Source organism: Phragmites australis, chromosome 15 (genome assembly GCF_958298935.1).
Source record: "Phragmites australis chromosome 15, lpPhrAust1.1, whole genome shotgun sequence".
Taxonomy (NCBI): Eukaryota; Viridiplantae; Streptophyta; class Magnoliopsida; order Poales; family Poaceae; genus Phragmites; species Phragmites australis.
The window spans coordinates 10,828,902-10,841,357 of NC_084935.1; the positions used below are offsets into that span (position 1 = coordinate 10,828,902).

At 46.9% G+C, this 12,456-nt stretch overlaps 1 long non-coding RNA gene across 1 annotated transcript; it reads left to right on the top strand.

The window, feature by feature from the left end:
• Positions 1-7,279: 7,279 nt before the first annotated feature.
• LOC133893093 (uncharacterized) lies at positions 7,280-9,829 on the top strand. The gene is made up of 3 exons (XR_009904443.1): positions 7,280-7,825; positions 7,907-7,968; positions 8,803-9,829. It is a non-coding gene; the product is annotated as an uncharacterized LOC133893093 (long non-coding RNA).
• Positions 9,830-12,456: the final 2,627 nt, after the last annotated feature.

Here is a 12,456-nt window from a genome sequence, read left to right on the forward strand (position 1 = left end):
ATTGACATCCATCAAGAAAGCAAAACCGGTGGCAACTTTATCCTCTTTCAATTCCTAGCAATTCAGAGTGGAAACCGCCGCTTTAATGGGCATAATGGCAATTGAAGCCGGCCACCGTTACTCCTTTTCGCCAGCCTCATCTTCTCACATAGTTTCGGAGTTCAATACAGTCTCAAATGCAAATCTTTTCAATATCAAAGTTGTAGGTCTCATCAAGAGCTTTGATTTACACCTATGGAAGTCCAGATTTGGATAAAGGATCTAGGAGTTATTGCCCCCGAGATCAGTGCTGCGTAGTTAAGGCTGAATTCAAGATGGCGTTTCCAGAAATTCCAATGAATACTAAAGTTATAGATCTTTTTTAGTACTACAAGATAGAGTCTGAAAACATCCAATTTAGAGTTATGATGGTGAAGTTATCATCCTTAACCTGAGCTGGCCGTTTCTCCTCCCCAATCAATTCCGAAACCGATGGCCTTAACTCCGACCGGCCATTTTCTCTTCGTGGCCTGACCATCCCTCTCCCTCCATGCACATATCAAAGGAGACCTCTATGCTACTGCAAGCTGCACACCACCAATCCACCTTGCCGCCAGACTGCTGCCATGGTCATCGTTCTCTCTGCAAGTCGCATCCAGCCTTGTCATCACCGGTTGGCATTCGCATTCCCGGCGATCTGTCCAGGTAAAAACTGTGATCTTTCACCAAGATGTGCCCCAGATCATCCCTCACCATGAACCAAAACATGTTTGGCTAGAGGAGCAAAGACCCCATTGGGATCTACGCTGCCTTGCCGCCGGTGCCATCATCATCTCCGTGAATTCTTCATCACCGATCATTGCAGCAAGGTGAGGACCCAAACCAATCCCTTTCCCTCCTCTTTTAACCTGTATGGATGATATTTTTGATCCCTAACCAAACTCCGAGCCCAGCCAAAGCTCGATCTGCGCCGCCACGGTCATCGCCGTCGTGGACAGTTGCGCCATCACGGATGGCATCGACGTTCCCCGGCTCATCAGAGCTCGGATCACCATAACCTTTGACCAGCACATGCCCCTAGATGTTCCACACACCTCCGCCAACCAGATTGACCATTAGAGCCCTGAAGCGATCGGGATCACGATCATCGTGCCGCTGCCCCAGTCTGGAATTCTGCACATGCAGCATGGCATCAGATCATGTTCCCTGGCGATCTAGCTCTCCAATCCATGAGTCCTTTGGCTGAGATGTGACTATGTTAGTCATGTACATCCTGCCAAATCGATTTGTACATAGCTGCAACAGAGCTCCCGTTATCGACATCGCAATCCCTGTTGCCCAGTGCCGCACACGTCCTGTGAACCTAGAACGTCAGCCACGTTTTCCGGTGGACTGGAGCTCCAATCACCGATCCCTTTCACTCATATGTGCCCCTGGTTGTCCTCTACAATCCCTAAAAGTGGTTCGGCTAGAAGAGCATCGACGCCGACGATGTTGTGGTCGCTGCGTTGTTGCCCCCTTATCCGGGTGTGTTCGGCTTGTGCACCTGGAATTCATTCTTCTTCCGGCCAATCCAGTAGTGCTTTTGATGCACCGACCGTGTCACGGTGTGTTACATCACATCTTATATGAGGGTTCCCTTGGATTTGCAGCGACGCCACCAGGAACGCAATCCGAACTTCCAATGTAGTTGCACAATCTTGCTAAAAGTTCCAACCAATCGATCTCCTTTTCAGTTGAATTTCTATCCAAACCTCCACCCTAGCATTATGTTCCTTATACATATGAAGCTTTGTGTTTAAATACTTTCCTTGAATTCATAATCTATCTCTGGGAACACGAGCGTCTTCTTCGCTGTGTCTATGTGCAGCCACCACCGAATTTGGGAACGTTCATCGCTGTTTTGCCACTATCTTAGAACTCCTTTGCCAAGACCAACCATAAAACCGAGCTTGCCTTCTCGCGTTCTACACCATGCTCTCCTCAATTTGTTGAAACTCACTTCTGCCCGACATCGACGTCAGTGACCGCCACCGTCGTCGCCTGTGTCCTCCATCGCTGGCGACACCGAGAGCCCACCACCAGCCATCGCCTTGTTCCACTCTGTTCCAATTGTTAGTTAGGGTTTTCCTTCGATAAATAATTGGTCGAGAATATTTTCAGGGAATATTCTGGCTCCTTTTTCTTCAATCCTAATTTAATCTTCTAAGAACCTGTTCTCCTCCATCTGAACTCTTATTTGAGCGGTTCTTGCACCCAAATTCTTCTAAAACCGTACCCTGTCCAACCATAGTGTTTTTATGATGTGTTATCTCTGTTTGGTGTATTGTTTCTTAGTTGTTTTATTCTTTCTCTTTTGTCGGTAGATCTTGTGAGCAGAATATGGCGTTTCTAGAGATTTGATGAGCTACAACGTCGAGACTTCAAGATATGCCAGAACCGAGTTTATGAAGATAACTAAGTAGCAGCCAGGCAAGTGTCCTTGAACATCTTGCACCTATTTTAGAAATTCATGTTAGTTGTTTATCCTTCATGCATGCTTGTCTAAATTGGAATCCCATGATTAGGGTTTACTAGTATTTGTATCATTTTTCTTGTCGTCGTTGATGAGTCTTGGGAATAAAGGGTAGATATGCTAATCGTTGTCATGGTTGGGTTATGAGTTAAACTTGATTAATGTTATGCAACATGAACCGGGTATGATAATCTTTTGTAGCAACATGGTATAGGGATCCTAACAGGATGGTTGGTTTGAGGATGGTGCAAGAAGGCGCATGTGTTGTGCTGCATGGTGGGAATATGTATGTTCCTGTGTAGGATCCAAAGGATCGGTTCTTGAATATATAACCAGGCTAAACAGTGCAACCACGAGGCTTATATGGGTACAGCCTTACCAACTAATTAGCCACCCCTCTGGTTCTGTGGGCACCGGTGGACGGTTGAGTGGCACAAGAGGGGGCTTCTGCAGCGATGTAATCATCTGTTAGCGGTGAAACCTCAATGGGTGCTTATGAGACAGTGGGAGCTTTGTAACGGTCTTGTAGTGATCTCTTGGCGCACACCTCGGAAGTGTGTAAGGTACCGACAAATACCGGCAAAAGAGTTGATCACAACTCGTGGGTAAAGTGCAAACTCTGCAGAGTCTAAAACTGATCGATCAGCCGTGCTCGCGGTCAAGAGCGGGCTTGGACTTCTTCTTGATTAGTTGGAATCAGGGTTCTGGTATGGATGGTCGGGTAGCCAGGTAATGGGATTACCTAGTGAATTTTGGTAGCCAGATATGGCATATCTATTGAGTTTGGTTGTTGGATGGAATCCGATGAGCTGTTCCTCTTGCTTAAATTGTGCCTTCACACTTAGTAAATAGGACGCCTATTTCTTGGAATGGTAAGTTAAGGTTGCTTAGTGCAGTAAACCAATGTCTAACCTTTTCTTGATTCAAGCCCTCATGTCATGCTTTCCTACACTTGCAGAGTATGATATGTGCTCATACTTGCTGTTTCCAATAATAAATGATGCTCAGTTGGAGAAGACTACAAGAAGATCAAGGAAGCTGAAGACCGTTGATTAAAGATGGAGCGTCCTGGGTCGCGTTGCCCTCAGTCGATTGTCCGTGGTGTGCCCAGAAGATCCATAGGAGTCTTCTTGTGTTCTTTTGTTGCTGAGTAAACTCTGGTATTTATTTCAATAAAGTTGTTTTGTACGATATAGAACTGTATATCACTTATATGTCACCGCATGTATGATGAAACTGATCCTGGCATATATGTGTATTGCACCTGGTGATTCTTCTGAAAAATTGAGCGTGACAGAGCCCTTCATCTCTGTCTCCATTCTTGCCCTTGCAGCACCTCCCTTTGTCGTCCGATGGCATGCACCGGCAGTGAGCCCGCCTTCCCCAAGTCCAAGTGCGACGCTGCAAGGCTGCAGGAGATGTACGATGCCAACCTACTCACCACCGCCTGTCCTCCGAGTATTGCGCTGGGGAGAGCGTGCCCGCTCCCCTCCATGGGGAGATCATGATGTCCGTCTCCTTTTTCTTGACCGGTCTCGTGCTGCCATTCTCCGAATTCTTCACCACCACCATCTCCTTCTATGATATCTGTCACCTTCATCTCAACCCCAACTCTATTCTCATGCTGAGCATATTCGCTCATCTGTGTGAGAATTTTCTTGGGGTTAAGCTGTGCCTCGACCTCTTCTGGTTCTTCTACTCTTGCCAGTCGTTGACCAGGTCAGCCACTGGAAGCTATGGGTTTTTCCTCCGCGATGGCGCTGCGGGCTCCTACATTGATGTGGGCCTCAAGTCGTCACGCTCCGGCTGGAGGGAAGAGTGGTTCTACCTTGCGTCAGACAACTCCTTGGAAAACCTCCAAGTGCCGATAGCGTTGGCGCAGGTCACGAAAAACTGGGGGAGTTCGCCCACGACTAGCACGGAACTACTGACCTTGGCCAAGCGGGTTGGCCAGCTTCGACAGGACGGGTTGACGGGGTCGGACATTGCCCGCGACTTCATCAAGCTCCGGTTGTGCCCTCTTCGGAGGCGAGCACACCCGGTATCCCTGTACTCCGGGCCGAACGATATTACCCAGGAGAGCTTCATAGGTAACACTACCACCGTTTCCTTGGTGTCCCTTCTTTTGATAAGTGTATGACTTCTCACTCCTCCTTATTTGTCTAGATCTTAATGACGAGGCTGTCGACTCGCGGGTCCGAAGCCTGATGCCTGCTGTTCCAAGGAAAGATGGTCCTTCGGTCGGTGCACTTCTGCTGTGTGATCTCACCCCATTGGAGAGAGCACGGCTCAGAAGGGCCTCCCTATTCATGTGTTAGAATTTCAAGGTTGGCGCCATTGTAGGGCCTCCCTGAGGTCGACGTCCTACGCCCGATCATCGATGAGGTTATGGATCAGGCCACCACAAGGAGAGAAGCTCGCCACGACCACCACCCCGGCGCCTAACAGAGCACAACCTTGCCTACCCCTAACCCATCCGGTGGCGCTCCTAACCAGTATGGTCGCGGCGACGGCCAGACTGCTCGCGGCCGAACATCGATCACGGGCGGAGGTCTTACAGGTAGTGCCGGTCAGTAGGGGAGCGACTATTCTCGCCCTGAGCCAACCGGAAGCGAGCAGACCACTGCTCCCCAAGTCTCCACGTAAGGGGAGAAGAGACCAGCAGAGGATTTAGCTTTCGCGGAGGTGCCCAAGCGTGCCCGTGGGACACCGAACACCAGCGGCTCGACGGCAGCCATGACCTCCCCGCCCGGCCAATTCAGTGGCTTTACGAGGACAAGAGTCGTAATCGCCACTCCGACCATGCGGTAAGTTCTCTGGTTAGGTGTTTAGAATTTTTTGTGATTTTTTTGAATTTTTTTGGGGGGGTTTGCAACAAAGCCAAATTTTTGGGGGTTTTTTTGCAATAAAACAACTTCTCGGGTGAAAGTCAAAATCCAAGTGACTTTTGGGGTTTTTTTTTTTTTTTGCAGTTTTCCCTTTCTTATAAGTAGGTCTCCCTCCACCTCCACTAGCAAGTTGGGACTAAAAGATACACCCCTATATCCATTTAGTTGAGCCTTTGAGATTTATTTAGAATTCTTCTTAAATATATTGGGCTAGGCCCATATATCTAACACATGTTAAGGAATAGCAATCATGGATTAGCTGTAGATAGACTAGAATCCAAACTAATCTATTGTAACAGCTGCACAGATAGATTAGGTTGTTGGAGTTTTCAGTCACGGTTGTGCTGTACCACCTGTAGCAATCCGGCAATATAAATTGCAGAGCCTGGCACCTTGATATGGTGCGGTTTTCTCCGAAACAAATATATAGCTTTGACAGAGAGAAACGAAATGTAACCAGGATTAGGCCACTGGTCAGGTCCAGATATACAATAAAAAAAAAGGGGCTTTGAACCGCGCCTGCAACACCAACAAGCCAACAGATTCAGAAACATAAGCAGCATCCACCAGGACTGGGAGAAACATGCATCGCAAGAAAAAAATAAAACCTCCAGTAAGAAACCTCAAGCATGTGGTGTGTGTGTCACCGTTCCAAACCAATTTATTGATACCAAGCAGAGGGCATAACACCATAGAAAATGCAGGGTTTCGAATATAACCATAGGTAATGATAATCAGATATAATGCTACACCCAGCAATCACTGCACTTGTGTTTACTACGGTAAAAGCCAGCTCAATGTAGATGAATGTCTTGGTAGCATTCCTTCTCGATACACCAACAGCTCCAGTTCTGAGACATAGTGGTTCCCTCTGTTTCAAGGCCTCCTCTAGGGAAGCTACTTGGGGTCAATGTCCTTCAGCGCGCAGATCTGCTACTCCCCCATGGCAGACTGGACAGTCACCACAAGATCCTTCCTGCTCTCAAATCCATCCTTGATCTGAATTACCAAGCATACTTGACGGACTAAACATATTGGACAGTCTTATCACACAGAAAACAATAAAAAGAGGATGGCATATGTGAAATCAGATAGAACAAGGATACACAAATGATGAAGCTTCCATAAACATGCCAGTACAAATGACATAAAAAAAGTCGTGGCAATACTTCCAATCAAGAGAACTTTTCAATAGTTCACTTCAAAAACGAAATGCTCAAGAGCATTCAGCAGAAACAATAGAAAACAAACAAAGAGGGCAAACACCAGTTCAAAAGAACTAACGTGTAGCAACTGAACATATCAATTGAGCTGAAGTTTGGCATATAATTGGATGCCTATCCGGAAAAGAAAGGGTATCAGTAAATATCTAGTCTTTCTCTAGTTCTAGAATTCATAATTTCTATTATCCACATAAGCACCAAACTGATAAACAAGAGATTAAGAAGAAGACGTGACACAAATAGACTGAAATATGCATGATAAGAATCATAAAGATGGCTTGCTGTGGAGTACGAAAACTGTTTCCAATTAGAATAGAGAAGTAAGATGACAAAAGTCACTACCAGTTGCCATATTTGAAGGCAAAGAAAGAACATGACATAAGAGGAATTCCTCTAGATACAAAAAGATGATCAATGGTACAGCCATATCAACTCTCAGAATTGCATATGATAAATCGCACGCACATCTATAACATATATTACCAGGCCAAGAATCCCTGGCTTCCCAGCGCTCCAGCTACTGTCGCTAACTATTCATTGTTGTACGCGTCGCTCCGAACCGTCGGATGGAAGCACCAGCGTCAATTGCTACCACGTGTTCTCCCACCGACGATTCTAGGCGGAAGCTAGCGAAAAGCAGAGACCCCCCCCCCCCCCCCGGACCAACTCTCCCGTACACCGAGTGTTGCCCAATCCGCGAACCTTCTCTCCGGAGCCAGCGTCGTCGGTAACTTCGGCCTCTCCCTGAGCACCTACACTCCGGCAGAGGCGGGGGAAGAGGCGACCTGCAGAAGCCCTCCATCGAGCCCCTATGCGAGTTCCTCCTGTGCGGACGCCGTCGCCGACCTCGAAGTCTACGAAGCGTAGCGCACCGGCAAGCCCAACGAGGCCCTTCGTCGACCCGCTCTGCGGGCTCTTCCCACGTAGACGCCATCACCCCGAGCACCTGCACACCGGCGGAAGTGGGTGAAGTGGCGACCCATCCGTGGATTTCTGTGGTACCGGCACCCTCAGCAAACAGGGCCTCTCCCCCAGCACCTGCACGCCAGCGGAAGTGCGTGAAGCGGTGACCCGACGACGCCCTACAAAGAGCCTCTCCGCGGGTCCTTCCCGTGCCGGCGCCCTCGGCTACCTCGGCCTCTTCCAAGTGTAGCGAGTCGCCGAACCTATCGACTGATTCCAACCATGTCGCACACTTCCTGAAGCTTGGACTCCGGCAGGTAACTCCAAGCAAACAGCCTGACGAAACATAAAAGATTGAACTCCATTTCCCTCTCTGAATGATCTCAACCATGGCGCAGACCTCCTGAAGTTCGGCCTCCCGTAGCTAGCTCCAAGGGAATAGCCTGACGAAGCATAAAAGGTTGGCCTCCATTTTCCTCTCTGAATATCTTTCATTGATAACATTAGGTTTCACAGTACAATGACCACAATTACGTCTCTGAGTGAATATCTTTCATTGATAACATTAGATTTCACAGTGCAATGGTTAGAGTTGCTTTTTTTAGTACAATGGCTAGAATTGCCTCTCTGAGTGAATATCTTTCATTGATAACATTAGAATTCACAGTGCAATGGTTAAAGTTACTCTTCTGAGTAAATCCATATACATGGGATCTTTTTGGCTTGATCGGTGCGATCTGAAAATTTGCTTGGCTATAATTCAGCTTATGTTTTGATTGATGAGGGCTGAATCATTGCGAATAGGCGTGATCTTGGTGCATTTTGAGTAGAATCTGTGGGGTGAGTTTCAGATATGGTGTTGAAATTGGCAATCTAGGAAGAGTTAAATCGGTTAGGATAGATAATTAGCATATATCTTAACGATTCTTCAGTCAATATTGCAGTGGAAGTATACACTGTCATTAAGTTTTTTAGTGGTGGAGTAAATTCCAACTTGATATGTTAAGTTGTACAGTGATCTCACTCCAACTTCAGCTGTCCATTTTTAGTGCTAGACGTGTTCACAACATATTGCATAGTAAAATCCCTGCCCGATGGTTTGCCCTGAATCAATGTCTTTAATCTATCAAGACATTACCATAATTCTGAAGACCGTAGCATCTAAATTCCGCTTGAAATTGGGATGTCCTTCTTCTTTGCCACATTTCATTACTACTTTTGAGTCCTGAAGCAACTGAAGTATTCTGAATTGTCAACTATAGTTCTTTTCATATGTGAGATTGTGTGTCGCCAGGTTAATGCCTTATTGGAACCTGCAAAACTGCTGCCTGTTTGGGATTTTTTGAGAGTCGCCAGGTTAGCATCCAACCATCTGAAGCAGATTTACATCTTTACAATATATGTTTCTATTGAAAAAAATACATGTCCATTGAGGATCCAAGAATATTAAAATTCATTCTTCAATTTTTTTTTCTACACTAAGTTTCACAGTTTTGTTGCTGACAGTAATTTTTATAGTTATTCCCTTTGGATGATACTTACTATTTGTATATGTCATGCTTCTGTCAATATGTAATAATACTCACCTTGATCAAAATGTTACTTCTTTAGGCCAATGCAGTCCACTGAGGATCCAAGAATATTGAAATTCATGCTTCCATTTTTTTCTACACTAAGTCTCACAGTTTTTTCATTGACAGTAATTTTTGTAGTTATTCCCTTTGGATGATACTTATTATTTGTATATGTCATGCTTCTGTCAGCATGTAATAATACTTATTTGTCAATTGTACGTATTTTCTGATCAAAATGTTGTTTTTCCTGTAAATTTTCCACCCCAGACTTAACCACTAGGTTTACTCACCCTCCTTCCATTGTTTTGCAAGATTCTTCCTCTTTCTGTAGAACCGGAAAGGAATCTCAATTTGTATTAAGAAAAATCTGGGTGAGTTCAACCTGTCAACTTACAATATTCTAAATTCATTTGATAGTTTTTGTTATGTTACAGAAATGCAATACAAAAAATGATGCATACTTTTCTTAGTTGCTAAAAAGGTTAATCCAAAAAAATATTCATAAAGATGTTTGGCTTGCCTGTTGATCGTTAGATAAGGTTCTCATGGGCTTGACCTATTTAACTTCAGCAACAACTGCAAGTGTAAAACGAGCTACAATCATAAAGAGATCAACTCATATGGGTATTTGGACTGAATTGTAAACTCTAAGTTGTTGGGTCAAGAAAATTCTCCCTGAATAGAGTTGCCTAGAGCTCCGAACCACTCATGCAAGGCTTCAATTATTGTGTAATCTGGATTTGTTGCCTGCGCTAAATGATGCTTGATGCGTATCAGCCCCCGAGCACTCGGTTCCCCGAAGGTTCGTGCAAGAGTGCTCGAGAGAGAGTGCTCGGGGAGGTGAACAGTACCCCCGAGCACCCGGTACCCCGAGGACAAGGATAGGCGTGCTCGGGAGAGAGTGCTCGGGGATGCGAACAGTACCCCCGAGCACTCGGTGCCCCGACGACCCAGAGAGACCCCGAGGGGCCCACCGATGAGGTGTCAATCAGTCAGAGGTCCGAGGCCGCATTTAATGAGCGTGCGTGGCCTGACACCTCCAACTGCTCCCGCCGCAGCGTCAGTTCCTGCCATGTTTTGGCATAGAGGTGTGGGGTCATTAATCGCACGGGTCCTGTCCCGTGTCATCCAGTTTGTCTTGGGATAACATTGTGAGGACCAAGGCGTTCCGTCTGCCACGCTGCCGTGGCAGGGGAATGGGACCGGACGGGCACGCCGGTTGTTCTGCGGCTGCCCGGTGGGCCCTCTCCACGGCGCCCGTTGCCAGGGTGTTTATGGTGACAGGTGACCGGGCGTGCGACGCATTTTCCACCCCCGGTCACTTCGCCCAGAAGAAATGATGACGCCTTTTCCAGTCATGGTGTCTTGGAACTTGTGCCCCCTCCTTCCCGTTCGGGGCATGTCTCGGCCGGCGGGTACTTAAAATAGCCGGCAACTCAGAAGCAAGGGGCACTTGACACACTTGAAAAAGACCCTCTCGAAGAAGACCAACAACGGCGCAAGAACACCAACCACACAACGAACCAGACCAACGAAGAGAGACACTGTGAGCAAGGCTGAACACAGTTCCAGCCGAAGAACAAGGAGCCTCAAGCTCTTAGTTAGGCCAACATTCTTGTAACCAGCAACATCCTTGAGGGACTTCCTCAGGACAGTTATAGCATCCATACAGGAGTAGGGTATTACGCCCCCGTGCGGCCCGAACCTGTCTAAATTCCGGTGCATTTACTTCTTCTTGCACTAGGTCGACACCCCCACCACCAGCCGTTGCATTCATTCCCATTTATTTCTCCGACGAACTTATTCAGGATCATCCCCCCGGCCGAATCTCTAAAAAGGGGTCTCTCGGGATCCCTGCGACAGGAGTTAATCCTCCGACAGTGACTGTTTGGATCCCTGGATTATGAAGTGCCTGGATTGTTGCTTTATGGTGTCAAATGTCTCTAATGCCCTTCATTTATTGATGTTGTCACCCCTGTTGTTTGTTGCTGCCGCTCAGTTCCTTTGGCACAGTTTTTTACGGCTCCCGCCCCTGTTTGGCACCCTTTTTTTGGCCGCTGCCACCAAGCCTTTTATGCTGATGCTGCCTACTGATGCTATGAGTCCTACTGCTAGTGTCGTGACATGCTAGCCATGTACAAAGAAAAATGTTCATGTAGCATGAATAAAAATTTAAATATTTGTCAATACAAATTAAAAGGTTCACATGGCATGAATTTAAATATTAAAAGGTCCATACAAAACTTAAAGTGCATGAATTTAAATGTTTGTCCATACAAATAGCTCTCACAATCATTCTACTCTCTCATGGCAAACAAAACATTAGCAATATTATCACGAAAGACATTCATGTCTCGAACTTCATCACCTAAATGACCATTAGAACCACTTTGTTGAGATGAAGATGCCGCCGGTATTGGCATGTAGTTTTCATCACGATCACACATGTCAAAGTCTGCATCCCTCATTGCACTTTCTTGGATGAAATTATAGAGGGCCATGCATGCAAGTATTATTTTGGATTGTTTTATCATAGGATAACTTGGTAAGTCCAACAAAATCCTCCACTTAATCTTCAAAACACCAAATGAACGCCCGATGACGTTGCGAAGGGTTTTCATAAGATGCGTGGGAAGAATCAGCCATCGTAGCTTATGAACTGACAGTGAGGGTCATCACTGCCGGCCAATGGCTTGAGCCGACAGTGATGCCCATCTCCATCATCACTGCCCGCTGAAGCCATTGGCCGGCAGTGATATATGGACATCACTACTAGCTGGTAGTATGAACCGGCAGTGATGTGTATAGTATAAAACAGTGGCCCTCCCCCAAGCCCGAGCATAACACGCGGCGCCAACGACCTTCCTCGCCCTCACCGACGCACCACCGCGAGCCATCTCTGTCCAATTCTATTGCTTTGTGAGCTTCACAGCGCCACTCCCAGTCTTTTGCGCGCGCTAGTTCGGTCATAGCCTGTCGTAGGCCCAGTGCTCTGCGCGCGTAGAGCACCACCGCGAGCTCGCCCACCTCGCCGACAAACTCCAGGCCATGAGCCACCTCTGACCCCCCCCCCCCCTCTTCCCTTCCACTCTTTCCCTCTGCAGCACGCCACAGCCCTCGGCCTAGTTCCACCGCCGGCCATGGTTGCCACCGCCCGTGCTTGCCGCCATGTATGCCACTGTCGATCCCTCAAATGAGTTCGCCTTAGTGCGTTGAGCATTTTGGTACCCCTCCCTGGCCAAGCTCCACCGCCATTCACCGCCTGCGACTGGTCCAAGTCGACCAACAACTCCAAAAAATCCAGAAAATATCGAATACAATATTAGTTGTATTGATAAATTGGCTGAAATAATATATAATTTGTAGAAAAATAT